Below are 15,321 nucleotides of genomic sequence, written 5' to 3'. Positions count from 1 at the left end.
AATTCCATATCTTCCCCCCCCCTACAACAATCACGCCATCTCTTTCTTGGTCTTCCCTTCTTCCTTCTACCCCGCACTTCCATTTCCATCGTATGTCTTCCAACATGACGTTCCTCCCTTCGTAACAGGTGTCCATACCATCGAAGCCTTCCTTCCTGTATTTTCTTCGATATTTCAGCTACCTTTGTCGATCCTCTTATATACTCATTTCTAATCCTATCTTCCCTTGTTACTCCCGACATCCATCTCAACATTCTCATTTCTGCTACATCCATCTTCTTCTCCTCTGTTTTCCTCATACTTTTTGCCGTTTCTGTTCCATATAACATTGCTGGTCTGACCACCGTCCTATGGAACTTTCCTTTCAATTTCAGAGGGACCTTCTTGTCACAGATGACCCCTGATGCAGACCTCCAGTTAATCCATCCTGCCTAAATTCGGTGTCTCACCTCTTGGTCCATGCTTCCACTATCTTCTAATACGGACCCTAAGTACTTGAACTTCTGTACTTTCTTTATTTATTCTTCCCACCCAATCTTATGCTACTTCCATCGTCCTCATTAATACTAGAACACATATATTCGGTTTTGATCTGCTTATTCTCATTCCTCTCTCTCAAGTGCTGCTCTCCACCTCTCCAACCTCCCCTCCAACTCCTCCGTCCCCTCTGAACACAACACAATGTCATCCGCGTATAATATGCACCATGGCACTGCTTCTCTAACATCCCTGGCCATTACATCCATCACGATGTTGAAGATGAATGGGCTAAGTGCTGACCCCTGGTGTAATCCAACTCCATCTCAAATCCATCCGTCTCTCCAACACTACTCCTCACTCTAGTATACACATTCCTGTACATCTCCTGAAATAATTCTGACATACTTTTCCGGCATCATCTTCTCCCTCAAACATCTCCATATTTCTTGCCTTGGCACTCTGTCATAGGCCTTTTCAAGGTCTATGAATACCAAATGCAGGTCTCGTTGTTTTTCTCTGAATTTCTCCATTAGCTGCCTTATGCAAAATATTCCATCCGTTGTGCCGCTTTCCCTTCATAAATCCTAACTGTTCCTTCCCTATTCTAACTTCCTCTCTCAGCCTGCTATCTATTATTCTTTCCAAAATCTTCAACGTGTGAGACATTAGTTTTATACCTCTATAATTACTGCATTCCTGGGACATCACCTTTACCTTTAAATATAGGTATCAATATGCTTTTTCCCGCCATTCTTCTGGCATCTTTTCCTGTTCGAATATTTTTACCATCAGATCATACAAGATGTCTACCCCTTCCTCTCCTAAGGCTTTCCAAACTTCGACTGGGATTAAGTCAGCTCCTGTTGCCTTCCCATTCCTCATTCTTTTTAAGGCTCGTATCACTTAATCCCTAGATACCCCATTACCATTCCCATGTTTACTTGTCCATCCTCTCTTACAAGTATTTCATTTTCTTCATTTAGCAGTTGTTCGAAATACTCTTTCCATCTTTTCAGGATGTCTTCTTCCTTTTTTTATGACCGTACCATTCCTATCTTTCATTTGCTAATATGGTGATGTCCTTTGTTCTTTTATTTCTTACTTTTGACAGTTTGGGCATCTTACTTAACCCTTCCTTGGTTTCCAATTCATTATAAACCTCTTCATATGCCCTTGCCTTAGCTTGAGCTACCACCCTTTTTTACTTCTTCTTTGTTTCTTTCTCTTAATCTTTCTCTGTCCTCCTGCAGCTGTGACTCTTCAAATCTCTTCTTTGCCTCCCTTTTACCCTTCACCACTTCCCCCACCTCTTCTCCCCCACCACCAGCTCTCCTTTTCCTCCCATACTATTCCAGATGTTTCCTCTAGTATCTCCTTTCCATGTCTTCTAATCACTGATGCATTATGCCTCACCATTCTCCCACATCTTCATTCCCAGATCAAACCTCTCAGCACTCTTCTCCTGAACTCTCTCTTCTTATCATTATCCCTCCCTAACAGTTTATACCACTTGATTTTCTTTACCCCATTCGTTTTCGTTTCTTTTCTCTTTTCATCTTTAAATTCATACAAAGGAGCCTATGTTGGGGGGCCACGTGGTCACCTGGGATAACTTTACAATTCCTAACTTCCACCAGCCTTGATCTATTGTAAAGTAGGTAATCTATTTGTGTGCATCTACCGCCACTCCTGTATGTTATGAAGTGCTCCCTCTTCTTTTTGAAGAATGTGTTCACTATTGCCATATCAAAGGACACGGCAAAGTCTACTATACTCTCTCCTTCTGGGTTTCTCTCCCCAATCCCATGTCCCTCCATGCACACGTTCAATTACATCCTTTTCATTTCCGACATGTCCATTAAAGTCTGCCCCCCACTACAGTCCTCTCCTGCTCTTTCCAGTTTCTTGCGTTACCTCACTCATTTCGTTCCAAAACGGCTCTTTTGATCACACTTTAGAGCTCGCTTCTTTAGCTGCACCCGCTCATGATGCAGTAGCCCTCGCCTTGTCACAGAGTTAGGGCGATGTGTCTGTGCGTCGTTTACAGAGTACACCCTAGCACTATTCTCATCAATATCACGACTCATTTCATTGGTTCTGGCGTGGGTTTTTACAGTCGGATGCCCTTCCTGACACCAACCCTCCCTATTTATCCGGGCTTGGGACCGGCACCTATTGAGGCTGGCTTGCCCCCACAGGTGGCTAGATTGCTGTGATGTGGATATGAAAACCTAAATTCAGACTTTCGATTTAAAGAGAATGTAGCGTTGTGACCTTTTAAAATTCATTCGAGTAATATACTACATATATACATCTCATCTTACAACAAATTTCTCTCGATGGGAAATTTTTGAACGTCAATAAGCGGATATGACGGCAATGTTTTGTTGAACTTCAACACACACACACACACACACACACACACACACACACACACACAGAGCATAGGCCACGATATCGACTAATGTGTCTGCGGCGTTGACTAAATAGAGACCTACTATTGTGCTTGCCTTTTCGAGGCTTTCCCTAAATTCTACTTCAAAAGAACCTGTACTGGATGTGTACACACACACACAAATAAATACAAAAGATATAAATTAATATATATATATATATATATATATATATATATATATATATACATATATATATATATATATATATATATATATATATATATATATATATATATATATAATTTATGTTTTGTATATATATATATATATATATATAGAGAGAGAGAGAGAGAGAGAGAGAGAGAGAGAGAGAGAGATACATATACATATATATATATATATATATATATATAATATATATATATATATATATATATATATATATACATATAGATATATATATCAGAGGCGTTGAAGAAGACAGCATTAAACATATGTCACTTTATTCTCATTGCGACGTTTTCGAGACCAATGTCTCATCATCCAGGCTAAAATAAAAGATAAAAACTGATATACAATACAGCATTAAATTATTTTTGTTGACATAAAAAAAACAAAAAATAAACACATTGAATAAAGTAATAAAAGGAAATTCACAACATTGAAATACAAGTTACTCTAAATAATGAAATAAAATAAAACGAAGTATATATATATATATATATATATATATATATATATATATATATATATATATATATATATATATATATATATATATATATAAATAAAAAGGCATTATGAAAATTATGAATAGTAAAAAAAAGACACCTTGTCTCTACGACGTTCGGTTGCTGTATGGAAAACGCATCGAAACGTTAACAAGAAGAAGGGCCTGGTTTAAGCTATGTACAAGGGAAACGATGAAGAGTGGTTGTTCAAGGTTGGAACTAGTTTCTTTATAGCTAGAGATTCTAAAATTGGAAGGTGATGTGCGTATGGACTCGATAACCAATATCTTAAAATCCTTATAGTTTTATACTATTTTTACAAAATTTCCTATGATTTCTAATGTAGATAGTTCTGGGTTGGACAGTTTACACCCTGTACGGAAACTAATGCCCATATGTGCATCATATCTCACCTTAAGCAAGCGGCGCGTGTTTCCAACGTAAGTCTGCCTATTGCATCGGCAGCAAGTATAAATGTAGACAACGCCGGATTGCATTAAAGGAGGTAATCTCTCTTTATGACGCAACATATTACTGATAGTTCTAGGGTTCATTAGATAAACTTAACATCAACAGCTGGAAAATGATTTATTAAAATTCTCCTTAAGTGAGGTAAAAAGATGTGTCATGCATATAAGGAAATCGTATATAAAACTTGAGTTTCTTGGCCAAATGTATTGCTGCTGGAGATGAAATGAAATTTCCAGAGTTTTCCTGACATATTTCATAAAGAGATTAGGAGGTTAACAATTTGATTTAAAATAATCGTAAAGGATTCCGATTTCTTTGTGGAAAAGACTCCAATCAGAAGTTAATGGCATGGCTCTGTGGAGGAGGGTAGACAACGAATTTAATTTAAAATTGAAAAAACAAAAACTATAAAAGTTAAGACCAAGGCCTGTGAACGTTGCTTTTCGAAATATACCTGTGTGAAACGGTCGTCGTCACGGATAATCGTATCTAAGAAAGGCAGTTGGTTATTGTTTTCCAATTCATACGTAAATTTAATGTTGGGATGTAAAGAATTGGCATGTTGCAAGAACGAGTCACAGTGCAAATGGTCCTTAAAAAGAACAAAAGTGTCATCCACATATCGGCGGTAAAATAAGGGTTTAAAAGAAGAGGGACAACTGTCCAGCAGTTCTCTCTCAAATTTGTGCATAAAAATGTTAGCGAATGTGCAACTCAGTGGGTTACCCATGCCCACACCTTCAACTTGCACATATACCTCATCATTAAAAACAAAGGCAGTGTCCCGCACTGCCAACTCTAACAACTTCTTAAAATCAGAACGGTTAAAACCATGGTGAACACTTTCATCATCAGTAAAAAATAGTATCTAAAATATACTCAATTGTTTCCTCCACGAGTATATTAGTAAATAAGGATTCTATGTCAAAACTAGCCATGATTAAATCTGAATCCTGACATAAAATACTATTTTTAAATTCTTTAAGGAATTAGAAAGACTAAGCAAATCATTATTAAAAGAGCTTTCCAATAAGGGATGAGATATTTGGCAATTTTGTAGCTTGGAGTTGTATAAGACGAAAGGATTGGCCTCATAGGAATATTTTCCTTATGTATTTTCGGAAGCCCATACATGACACCAAAAGAAGAGCCAGTGACGAAGAGCTCGTCGTAAGTAGCCTGATTGATTGTATGCTTGTCCTTTAGGGACTTTAAAAAAAGGTTGATTCTGTCCTCGTTTCTAAAAATGAGTTTTGAAAATCCTTTTCACCAATTTTCAGAAAATTTAGAGTCATCCGATAAAATATGTTTGCATCTTATGAATGTAATCGACCCTGTTTAGAATAACGGTTCCTTTACCTTTATCTGGTTTTGAAAATATCAGGTTGTCTTCCTTTTTACTCAATTTACGAAGTGTGTTTAAATCATCTTTGTTAAAGAAGGAGACCCATCTAGTTTTCAGTTTGCTATAATTAGTGTGGGCAAAAGCAAATAGTTCGGTTTGAAATTTCGGCATATTTGCATTTAAAGGCAGGTTCTTTAGTTTGGAAAAAAGTACTTCAAAAGGCAGGTAATAGTCATAGTACGAGGTTTATAATTAGGTAAACAGAAGTCCAACCCAAAAGATAAAAGAAATTCCTCCTTCCTAGTTAAGTGTAATCGGAGAAATTGAATACCACTTTATTCTCTTTGCCCGTAAAATTAGGTTTAAAGATGCCCAGATTCTTTAGTTTGTTATTATGGGTATTTGTATTCTTTCGATATAGGATTCCCAAAAAAAAATCCTTAGTTAGTAACCAGTTAAATATAATGAGGCCCATAGTGTAAGACTGTTATGAATTTCATTGTACAAGGGTTGAATGCGTTTCATATGCTGTTCAATGAGTTTCTCTTTGTTACAAATCTCAATGGTTAACAGGGCTATGGTAGAGTCATGATGAAATTTGGTATTATAAAAGAGGGGGGGGGGGGAGGCGTCTATACAACTTAAATTTTACAAAGTTCGGCATAACATGGTTCAGTTGGCAGTATTGTCAAATTCCAGGTCGAGCTTGGCCTTCCACCACTTCTTCAAGGTATTCTCCAAATTGCGACATGTCAGCAGCAACGGGCGATCGTATCTTCGCTGAATTAGGTCACGGAAATGTAGTAAGCCAGTAGATCGGAGTCGAAAGAGAAACAGCAACACAAACATCCAGGAAAACATGGTGTGAAAACAGGAACAAACTGGAGGGGCCGTTATTGTCCAAAAACTAGCTGCAGAAATCAGGGGGATCGAAGCAAGAAGAATCCACGTATAGTCGATTCATTTAAGGTAGATTCTTGCGCCTACGAGACGTTTGTTTGGCAGCCTCTGATGGCTAAGGTACCGGGAGGCAGACTGCTCGCTCAGTGGGTCATATTTTGTGTGTAGCTTAGAAAACTAGCAATATGTTTACAATTCTTCATTTATCTCACGTTTTACAAAAGATAGGAAAGTTTTGGTCATACCAAAGGATTCAGTATTAATGTACAATTAATTAATCTTTTTCTGAAATCAATAACCTAAAATACAAAGGAATTACAACGAGTAGAAGTGAAGGGAAAAATATTTCATTCTTTATACCTGTTTTTATTCATCATCGGATTTTGCATAATTCATGAGATCAAGATAAAATAAAATCTTGTGTTTTAAAACAACAAAATCACCCTGAATACGCTGGTGCTTTCAGATTTTAAATGCGTGTAATATGTAAAGAGAAAATGAAGAATATGTCTTATTATGTTGCATCCGTACTTGACTCGGTTTGACAGTAGTGCCGAGAGACGCAAGATATCATGGGGCTGGTCCTCTCAGCTAGAGCCGTGGCGTGTTGGCAGTTGCCAATTGGCGATATGAGAAGTTTGCAGTTTGAGACTATGTATTTACCGAATTATTGTCATTACATTTTCTATAAATAAATGCATAGAATTCTCATTATGGCTTCCGAACATTTTTTACTCAAATATTATATAGTCCGTATTTCTGGACATATCTGATAAAAGAACCGTAAATAATCAGATGGATGCATCTGGGTGTTGGCTTCAAGTTGGTCTAAGTGAGAAATGTGCATGCTTTATGAGGCTCACTGATAAATAACAGAACTTGTTTCTCTGGCCAATAACATCAAAAGCTTATGGTTTTCATATGTTCACTCAATAAAAACAAAAGTACAAATGTTTATTTCTTACCATAAAATTTTTTGACGATGTAACGAATATAATATACTGTCTTTTTTAGAATTGCTTGAGTTACTCTTACACCAGAATGTTTATCTCCTTTATATACATGTTACACTTGACAACATGTCCACAACAATGTTTAGGAAAAATTGCTTAGTTTTTTCTTCTGAGGTAGTTGATTATTTTGAATCACTTAATTCATACCCGAGTTAGAATAGCTCCCGTAACCGTTCCCACAGCCCTGCATAATTGTATATATATTGTACATGTAGGATAATAAGAATAATCAGAAGACTGTTATATCTTCATCTTTTTAAACCAAAAGAATGGAAATTCATGCAGATATATTATGTCATAAACACAAAAGAAAGTCATACACAGTAGGCTTACATTGGTATGTCATTAGGCTATCGATATGAACAAAAAGAAATTAAAATCTTACAAATTTTCTTACGTCATCAAAAATAAAGGAAAATCATACATATATACATATTCATGTCATTGCCTGTTGAAACAAAAAGTATGGGAAATTATAGAGATACATTGATATCCCCTTTCCCTTTTCTATTAAAACCAAGTAAAAAGAATTTATAAACAAATATGTACATTGTTATGCCCTTAAATATTAAAAAAAAGGAAACTCATATGGATATACTGTAGTTATGAAATTGCCTATCTAAAAAATGGAAAACTATAGAAACACTGTTAGGTCTTCAACTTAAAAAAAAAAAAATAATGGAAAATCATTGATATATATCATCACTGTCAGTGTCATCCTCCTATATCAAATATCATCACTGTCAGTTTTCGTCAGCTCCAATGTCAATAACAAAAACTCTCAAACTATGCTCTCTAGCAACATCTTTCCTCCTATAATCATCTTCTAATTTCTTAACGTGGTGAAAACATTTCTTCCAGTCTTCTGTTGTAACTTTGTCTATCGCCAGTCTCGTAAGCTGCTCAACAGTTTTCAAAGATTGATTTGCATTAGAGTTATTTTTTCTGATATCCCCCTTTATTTGAGCCCATATAAGTTCTATGGGGTTAAACTGACAATAATATGGTGGCAGTCTGAGCACATCATGACCATTTGCACGGGCTATCTCATCTATCACATACCTCTGTTTTAATCTGCAGCAATTTTGGCTTTGTTGCTGATGGGTCGTGGGTAACGTTATTAGAGGAAAGCCACTCTATGACTTCACTTTTTCTGTTGCTGGTTGTTGGCACTTTATTTTCTATTTTGCTATAGTAGGGAGCTTTGTCCATTATGATTAGAGATCTATCTTCTATATTAGGCAATAGTTGTTCCTTAAACCACTTTAAAAACCTTTCATGGTCCATAGAATTATGGTAGTCCCCTTTGGCACCATTTTTTGACCTAAACAACAATAGCGCATCTTGACAAACCCCTTCTCACTCCCCGCGTGCACCACAATAAATCTTGACCCTTTCCAGTCTTATTGTTTGGGTCCTATTTCGCCTTCACCCGTTGTCCAACACTGACGTACACATTCATTTTTGGTTTATCCAAGTTTCATCCAGGAATACTTCAGGTTTACGTTCAGTTGGACTACAATTCCTATTCTTTTCAATTAACCGTAGATATTCAGTTCTCGCTGCCACTATATCATCACGTTCCATTAAAATTGCTCTTCCACTCGTCACTTTTTTGTACCGGAATCCAAGCCCTCTCACAATTTTCCATAACGTTGTTCTTCCACCATTAAACTTTGACCGGGTCTTCCTTCACTTTTTCCAGTAGGGCATCTAACGTTGGGAGCTCTCCTCTCTCGTAAAAAGACAAAATCTCCTTCCGAATACACTCATTTTCAAAACAAAACTATCCACCTTGTCCTTCACTCGGATCCTCTTCCTGGGATATAACAGGTGAAGCGAAGGGGACGTTACCACACTCAGATGACTGTCGCTTGATTTTTTTCACTGTGTTGGTTGGCACTCCTGTAGCTTTGGCGGGTCTTCTCAAATACTTCATTTCTTGAGTCTGCTCCCCACTGTGAGCTGAAGTAACGATGAACATTCATTATAATGTTGCGAGCTTGACTTGCAATCTGGAAACGGTGCGACGAATGGTGCTGTCATCTCGAGACATCTGCTTGAAAAGAAAAAGAAATCTTGCTTAGTTCGTTGCTGTTTATTGCTCCACTGAGATTATTATTTCATATCACTCAATTAAGTCTCTGATATCTCTTTCGTTTGAAAATATATTCATATAAGAAAATTAGAAACAATATGTTGAAACCAACCTCATTAAAACTAAGGATGACCTGAAGAGTGCGAAGTAGGTCCGTAGATTTCAAATTCATTCCTGGGCTGAATTTCCCGCCCGCGGCCAGCCTCACAATTCCAACGATACCAGATGCATCCATCTGATTATTTACTTTTTTTATCAGATATGTCCAGAAATACGGACCACATAGATATTTGAGTAAAAATGTTCGAAAGTCATAATGGGAATTCTATGCATTTATTTATAGAAAATGTAATGACATAATAATTCGGTGAATACATAGTCTCGAAACTGCAACTTCTCATATCGCCAATTGGCAACTGCCAACACGCCAACGGCTCTAGCTGAGAGGACCCAACGATGTGTCTCGGCACTATTGTCAAACCAAGTCAAGCACGAATGCAACATAATAAGACATATTCTTCATTTTCTCGTTACATATACACGCATCTAAAATCTGAAAGCACCAGCGTATTCAGGGTTGATTTTATTGTTTAATAACACAAGATTTTATTTTATCTTGATCTCATGAATTATGCAAAATCCGATGATGAATAAAAACAGGTATAAAGAATGAAATGTTTCTCCCTTTACTTCTACTCGTTGTAATTCCGTTTGTATTTTAACTTATTGATTTCAGGAAAAGATTATTTAATTGTACATTTAATACCGAATCCTTTAGTATGACCAAAACTTTCCTATCTTTTGTAAAACATGAGATAAATGAAGAAATGTAAACATATTGGTAGTTTTCTAAGCTACAAACGAAAAATATGACCCACTGAGCGAGCAGTCTGCCTCCCGCTACCAGCCATCAGAGGCCGCCAAACAAACGTCTCGTAGGCGCAAGAATCTACCTTAAGCTGGCCTCACACTAGGCATTTTTTTCTCGAGCAGCGAGCCGTTTGCTGCCGAGAATGAAAAAACTCGGGAGCTTTTAGCTCGAGATTCTTGCTTCCGAACAGGACGGAAAGCAGCCAGCACGAGCCGCGAGCCACAGCATAGTGTAAACAAACAAGATGGCTGCTGCTGATTGGACGTACTCTCCTGAGCCACTCTTGAACCCACAAACGTTTTTTTGTTACTCTTGCATTCACGTAAGTTTCCGAGAAATAAACCACTGCAGCGCATCTTGCAACAGTCCGACAATTTCTGGGCGCCATGATGATATCAGATGATCAGTTTTGTTTACTTTTTCCTACGGCTCCTCGAAACACGAGTTCCTAGTGTGACGATACAACACTTTTGTCATCGCGAGCATCGGCTGGATGCTGGCCAAAACCACGAGCAAGAAATGACTCGACTTTTATAGTAACGGGAAGAACAATTCAACATGATGGTTAGGCTATTCCTCGGCAGTACAAATCAGAAGGCGTAGAAGAAGACAGCATTAAACATATGTCACTTTATTCTCATTGCAACGTTTTCGAGACCAATGTCTCATCATCCAGGCTAAAATAAAAGATAAAAACTGATATACAATACAGCATTAAATTATTTTTGTTAACATAAAAGAAAATAAAAAAAAACAACACATTGAATAAAGTAATACAAGGAAATTCACAACATTGAAATACAAGTTACTCTAAATAATGAAATAAAATAGAACGAATAAAAAAAATATATATATATTATATATATATATATATATATATTATCTATATATATATATATATATATATATATATATATATATAAAAGCATTATGAAAATTATGAATAGTTAAAAAAGACACCTTGTCTCAACGACGTTCGGTTGCTGTATGGAAACGCATCGAAAGTTAACAAGAAGAAGGGCCTGGTTTAAGCTATGTACAAGGGAACAGATGAAGAGTGGTTGTTCAAGGTTGGAACTAGTTTCTTTATAGCTAGAGATTCTAAAATTGGAAGGTGATGTGCGTATGGACTCGATAACAATTATCTTAAAATCCTTATAGTTTATACTATTTTTACAAAATTTCCCATGATTTCTAATGTTAGATAGTTCTGGTTGGACAGTTTACACCCATGTATCGGAAACTAATGCCCATATGTGCATCACATCTCACCTTAAGCAACGTAAGTCTGCCTATTGCATCGGCAGCAAGTATAAATGTAGACAACGCCGCATTGTATTAAAGGAGGTTGTCTACATTTATACTTGCTGCCGATGCAATAGGCAGACTTACGTTGCTTAAGGTGAGATGAGAGAGAGAGACTGCCACGGGAGATTCAGTTCTGCAACCTTTCTTTTATTCTTTTTAATCTCTAAGGATAAATAATATCCCCTTTTTGATGATGATGTGTAATGAAGTCTAGGAGCGGATTTTTACATTCGTGTTTGCAATTCAGAAATTCGTTGTGGGTAGATTCTGCGACGAAATCTGCCGTGGAAGATCACTTCCCCCTCTAATGGGACTGTCTCTGCCAACACTGCCTTTGTTGGAAGTTACCCATGACTTTGACATAACCTATATTTCTAGTGGTTTTTGTTGTCAGTCAGTTTTTCTGTTTGTGGCCGTCATGCTGATTGCTTCCTCTTGTCTGAAGGCTGTTCATTCAGGTGAACGAATTCCGTTTGTGCTGAAACAATACCGTTCACGTTGAAGTATCGTATGACAATTTGTTTGTATTCAGAATCTGTAGCTTTGTTGAACGTTATAGAACGCCGTTTATACCAAAACAGAGAAGAGGTCATACCGAAATATTGACACAATTTGTTTGTATTCAAAAATGTTGTGTTTGTGGGCGTTTGTTAAAAAACAAAATACTGTTAGGATGGAGTTCCTCTTAACCAAGTTTCAAATGCAGAATTGTTCCTATAGGACATTTGGGGGTCTGGTAGGATATTTTCCTCCTAAAAACTTGGGGATTTCCGTCCTTATCCAATGAAAATAAGTATGTTTTTAGAAAACTCCTAGAACTTCTATTTTACTCTGTAAAACGTCATGTGTATCCAAATCCTGTACTTGCTGTTTTTCATGTTGAACCAAGAGAGAGAGAACCGGTGATTTGCAAACGAATGAAAGGAGTAAATGTTCTTCTATGTCTATAAGCTATGTATATTTTTCTGTAAAAATATCTTCCACTTCCGCTTTAATTGTATAGTTTACCAGATGTTTTTTTTTACTTTTTTTTCTGAGCAGCTAAGATGAGTTACTTGTCCAATATACTTAAAACGAATTAATATACTTGTCCAATTTACTTAAAACGACATGAATTATTCCTGTACCATCTCTTCCTCCCTCACGGGCTCGACCTTTTGGAGGAAGCTACGTCAGCCATATCGATCTTTCTTCGGTTTTTCTTTCTCATATCTTTGACTGTCTGTTGATTGTGTTCGTGAAGTACTTGTTTTTATATTCACTCTTTTTCATGATGCTACAAACCACCACTTCTACTACTAATGATGATGATGATAATGGGAACAAGAAATTTTTCTCATCACCTGAATGAAATGTTGCTTATTGCACAAACACAAACAAATTCCTAAACGGATCTTCATTAAACAAACTGATTTCTACCAAAGCTTCTTGAACTAACATCCATTTATCTCAGGAAAAGCATCATTCCGTTATCTTGTCTTGATTGTTGCAAAAAGTCAGGTGTTACTGATTGAAGTCATTCTTTTGAACTAAAGATTATTTGTGCTCGTGAAACTAGAAATGAAAAGCTATTTATAAAAGATCCAATAACAATGCCTCCTCTGCTCAGATAAACATAAGGACATGTGCCTGTTGCATCTTTTCGGCCTATGCAATAACTTAGGGGTCCTAATAAAAGGATGTGGGAAGTCTGGTGGGGTATTGGTAAATGTGGAGAGTCCTCTCTCTCTCTCTCTCTCTCTGTACAATAAGGCTGAAACATTGTTCCCGTCACGGCTTCGATGTAAACAAACTCATATTTTCAAGTGGGATTTGGATTGAATTAAAAAACAAAATGTGCATAATTACAATCAAATAAGCACTGTGGAGTTTCAGTTGTGATGGCAGTAAGGATAAAACCATGATGACTACTAAAAAAAAATGCATTTCAGTTCAAAACACGACCTCGGGAATAAGACTTCTCATACTTTCACTAATATAGGCAACAAAACGTTGTTTTATTTGCTGATTACAACTACACTTCATAAATGTCAATAAACGTTACATATATGCCCAAATATTGTTCAACTGAGCGCTGGGAAGGACGTGGTGGCCATTCAAGTGACGAACTGGCAGAGATTCGAAGAGATGCCATATTGGATTTAAAAACTGCCTTGAAAACATATTTTACGAAGACCTCACATGCTAATTTTACTTCGTATGGGGGATTCATAACATCTGATTTGTTGAAGAAACTTATATATTTTTGAATGGTATGCTTAAGATTGAATTGTATCATTGTTTCGCCAATTATATATCGAGTGATAAAGTGGTCTTTATTGAGTGATTGCGTCGCCGTCCGGTCGTTGACCCTGATAAGACAACGACGCCCAAAGTCTGGTGGGGACAAGAGAAGCACAAATGAGGCTACCTAATATGTGAAATCGAAGCGATAGTATTCATCCAAATCAGACGGAAAACGACTCGAGTAGATACTCACGTTTCAGTTGCTCACTTAATGACAGGTTAAGGCCTTTCACTATTCTAGGACTCAGGTCCAGACTTGCCTTCCCTGTGCTTCTATTCGCCTCATTTATTAACCTATTTCCGGAGTCTGCCTTCAACGAAAACTAGTTTCAACTCCTACCATGAACCTAACTTTCAAAAACATCTTCAATTAAAACTCATTAGTTCCGACATTTCAGGATAAATGACGAAGGAGGAAAAGAAAGACGTCCGATTCTCCCAGTGGACGACGACGCCATGACAGCTGCCTGCCATTCACACAATCCACATTTCATTTCACTCGGGTCTTTTTCGCTCAACAGGTTTCCAATTATGTCCTACAAAGATTTGAAACATACATTCGTTATATTACACTCCTTTTCGCTTATTTTAATTAGTTTTTGCTTGATTACTGAAAAGTGAACGATGGCGACGGCACCTATGGCAGTAATGAGAACCAAATAAGTAAATAGATAATAATCAACAGTCTTGAATTTTAAATACACTACACAGTATTTTACTATCATAATATCCAAAATGCTTCATAGATTCAATAAAAATCTATTAACAAGAATGTTTAATAGATAGGAACAACGGAAACCTATAAATTAAACAGTTTTAAAAGGACTAACCAGCAACTTTCTATTTCACTAAAAAGCTATTGATAGTCATCTTGACTGCATAAGGGCAACAAAACTTTATACAAATATTCCAGTAATACGATTAAGTATATTAATAAAACATCATTGAAAATTAACGGTACTTAATGAAATAGGAGCTTTGTACCATATGATCTAGCCAATGATAGGTCTAAAGAAAAAACAAAAAAGTGAATAAACGTATTTTCGGCTTTAGTCAAAGGTAACCTGTTTTAGCTCCTTCATTATACGAAAGTTAAGAAAAGTAGTTAATTACCTGCGGCCTAAAGTACCAAACTCGATGTCTTTTGCCATTGAAATCTCATTCATAAATAAACAAAAAAACCGTGCAGGAACCAACGAAATGGCGTTTGTAATGTGTGTTGACACTAGCAGATTATTATTATTATTTTCTTTTATTTACGATGGTTTGTACGGGACCACAGTGTCAATATACGTAGATACCGTTTGGCATAGGAAATCAGCTGAACAGGAATCAGTATGTATGTTTGGTGGAGAGAGAGAGAGAGATTCATAGTATTAATGATCATAGAACTCCACAAAGACACTTTCGGGCAAAAACGCG

This window comes from Macrobrachium nipponense, chromosome 34 (genome assembly GCF_015104395.2).
Source record: "Macrobrachium nipponense isolate FS-2020 chromosome 34, ASM1510439v2, whole genome shotgun sequence".
NCBI classification, from domain to species: Eukaryota; Metazoa; Arthropoda; class Malacostraca; order Decapoda; family Palaemonidae; genus Macrobrachium; species Macrobrachium nipponense.
The sequence above is the reverse complement of the archived record's forward strand: the minus strand, read 5'-3'. Positions refer to the sequence as shown.